This window comes from Geospiza fortis, unplaced genomic scaffold, assembly GCF_000277835.1.
Source record: "Geospiza fortis unplaced genomic scaffold, GeoFor_1.0 scaffold112, whole genome shotgun sequence".
Classification (NCBI taxonomy): domain Eukaryota; kingdom Metazoa; phylum Chordata; class Aves; order Passeriformes; family Thraupidae; genus Geospiza; species Geospiza fortis.
Genome location: NW_005054298.1, coordinates 20205480 through 20208766, shown reverse-complemented (window position 1 = coordinate 20208766; position 3287 = coordinate 20205480). Strand labels below are relative to the sequence as shown.

Here is a 3287-nt window from a genome sequence, read left to right as displayed (position 1 = left end):
CGGGCCGGGGCAGGGCCGGGGCCGGGCTGCGCTCCCTGCGACGGGCCTGTCGCGATAGGGAAAGCAAGAGAGGGATGGAAAAGGAAATGTAGAGAACTCACCAAACTTACGTTTTTTCTTGATTTTTGACTTTAACTGTGTGAGTAGGATCTTCAGGTTCCTTTGGATAATCCGTGGGCACGGACCTGCAACAGAAGTGATAACTCTCAGCGGAAACTGCTTTGTTTTGGACTTTATTCCTTAGGACTTTGTTAATAAATTCACATCTCGTCCGCAGCCCCTCACCGTGTCTTTCCGTCCGCGTCAGATCTTTTACCAGACAAAGGGTAGATGTTTCTCTTCATTTATTAATAGAGCTTTGAGAGAGGCGGGGAGCAAACAAACGTGCAAAATACTCCGGTTGCGGGTGGGAGCCGGGCAGGGCGGCCTGCGGCAGCCGCTCCGACGGGCCCCGGCACCCATGCCTGCCTTCCCGAGCAGACAGCCCAGCCAGAGCACGGGGGTCAGGGAGCGCCTTTGCGGGGCAGCTGCGGGCACCTTCGAGGGTCGCAAGCACCTCTCCCACCGCCCGCACCCGCGGCCCGCGAGGAGTTCCGCGGAAACGAAGCTAGCACGGGTCTCTCTCCATTTCTCCCTCAGATACTGAATAAGACCGAGAGAAAGAAAAGCGAAGAAGTCCCAGCATTGAAAATGCGCTGCAAGCATTTGCGTCTCGAAATTAGTATTTTGCCTTTGTCTGTGCAATATGTCGATTCAGGACTTTAAGAACTTAAGAGTGCTAGAAAATCCCCCACAAAGAAGCCCAGATCATTATAAAGACGATATCAAGCCACCGTAAGCCTTTGAAATGACCTTTGGCTCATATAGCAATAACTCACCACTTAATGAACAACCAACGGAAGCGCCTCCGATAGCTCACAACACAACAGATCTTACAACTTTCCACCAAGTCTTCTCTCTCCCTAACCAAACTCAGTAGGATGCTACATTCCCCTTCCAAATCACCTTAATTTATGCTGGCAAACTGGAGTTAGGGAAGTGGAGCTTCATGATTACACATGATGCTCGCTCAGGTTCCTGGCCCAGGCCTGTCCCGGTAACGTCTTATATAATGTATTCACGTGGGCGTACGTCAACTTTAAGTGCTTTATTTTTTTTTAAGAGAATTCATTAGAAATAGCACTTTACACGGTGTATGGAGGCAACCTAAAGTGGGTTGCACCTTAGCCCCTGAGCGGAGAGATCATAATATTGCAAACCGAGTCATTGTTAGCCGCTGTTGATTAACACGGTAAGTTTTCATTTTGTGCCTAATTAATTATCGACTTCTCATCCCTTTCCGAAGCAGCTTCTCAGCCTCATAAGCAATAGCCTTCTATCTCTAGACATGCTTTATTTTGCCAGAGCTTGGCCAAATACCAAGACTTGCACGACCACAGGAATAACCCCCAAAGTTTGTACTGTGGAGAGAGGAGTCTGGGCACGCTGGGGTTGTGCTCCTCTCCCAGCACTTGGAGAAGACGTTCCCAGAGCTGAACCCAGGGAAGTCTTTAGAATTATTCAGGCATGGGACCAATATAGGTATTATTGAAATTTTAGGTGAAGTTATAAGTGAGTGCTTCCATCGAGCCAAATGAAATGCTGCTTGCAGTAATTGGATTCAGCTGACTAACTTGGCAGGCCAGCAGCTTGGAGGCATACAGCTAAGAAAAATGTTCAGTGCTTTTAACTTCTGATCGAGCAGAGCAACACGCAACAGAAAATAATAAATAAATAAATAAATAAATAAACACCCTAACTTTCTCCTTCTCCCCTGGCCTCCCACCCTATTTCCTTCGGGGCACTCCGACCCCCGCCGAGGACTCGCCCGGGTGACTTGGGGAGGGCAGGGTCCGTTCCAACCTTACACTCGCTCTTGCTCGACAGCACAACGCTGGGCTTTATGCAGGGGCTTTACAACAGCCATAACCGAGAGTTCACCCGGGCTCCAGGCAAGCCACCAGTCAGTAGAAACAGGCGTTCCTGGGAGAGTCGGGCTATTTGCAGCAGCCCAAGCGGGAGCTGAGCTGTAAGTGTCTGCGGGGAGGCTGTGTGGCCGCTTCCAGACCCCCAGTCTGCCCAGAGAGGCACCGGTCCCCCCCAGGCACCTTCCCACCGCCTTATTGATCAAACCACACAAATGCAGGGCAAGAAACTTCTCGGTAGATAAATATCAAGCCGTGCTTCAAATCGCATGTGTAACTCGAAGGCATGAGCACACTGGTAACAGCAATACTAAAACAACTGCGGAAGGAACACAACAGCCACTAAGGAACACGAATGCTCTGCCAGGGAAAAAGGTTCGGGAAGACACTTGGCACGAACATTTGAGAGATCCTATGTAGGGGCTACATTACCGATGAGCCTATTTTAAATCGCCCTTTACAAATCAACACGGCTACCCCCTGCCCGGCTAACCCCGGCAACGCATTAACGCGATGCTCAATCTCACTTTGGCAATGGGAGCATCTAGCAAAGTTCTCTCCCTCGTTTTTTGCTTATTTGTAATTCCCCTCCACTGAAAATTGGGGAAAGGATAGGGTTAAACGTATCCCCCCTAGCTTTTGGAAATGACTTCACTTTTTATTTAAAGAACATAATAAAAAGAAGGTACAGCTTAAAACGTTCAAGTAGGTGGAGACCACTCCATACATTTGCAGCCACTATGGGCAGAGATTGCAAACAAATTCCAGACCGTCTCTGAGCAAAGGAGATAATACAGCCCCTGCGGTTAAACGTCCCATTCTGTCATGCAGTTGCTTACCTGTGTATCAATTTATCATAAACCTGGGTTCCTCACTTTTCAGGATCTGCGCTTGCAGTTCTTAGAATATATCCTTCACCCTTTGTCTGCAGACAATACTCTCCTAAACCTGATCTTGCGGTTTTACAAATATTTCCATACACCAGAATTCCCGATAGAACGAAAACAGGCTCAGGCTCAACTACCAATAAAAGAGAGCGAGTGGAAATCGGAATTTGTTGGGCTTTAAAAAAAAAAAATCAACACACAACCCTTTAGCCATCAGCCTCCTGGAACCAACGACAGCAATTGGCCGGCTCTTGTTTTGTTTTGGTTTTAAATCGTGCGGCCATTGATGAATTTTGGGGGCGAGCAGAAGAAATCCCTTTATAATCAGAAATATAGGCACTGCCTTAAAATACAGGCATATTGGCCCACGTGATCGCCGAGCAGCGCGCCGGGGCCGAGGCTGGCGCGCTCCCCGCGCCCCCGCGCAGCGGGGCAG

At 49.0% G+C, this 3287-nt stretch overlaps 1 protein-coding gene across 1 annotated transcript in view; it reads right to left on the bottom strand.

Moving 5' to 3' along the window:
* HOXD3 (homeobox D3) overlaps positions 1-3287 on the bottom strand; it is a 30219-nt gene that overhangs the window by 6555 nt on the left and 20377 nt on the right. The window contains 1 exon segment of the mRNA XM_005416102.3: positions 102-185. The gene's annotated coding sequence lies outside the window, so the exon portion shown is untranslated.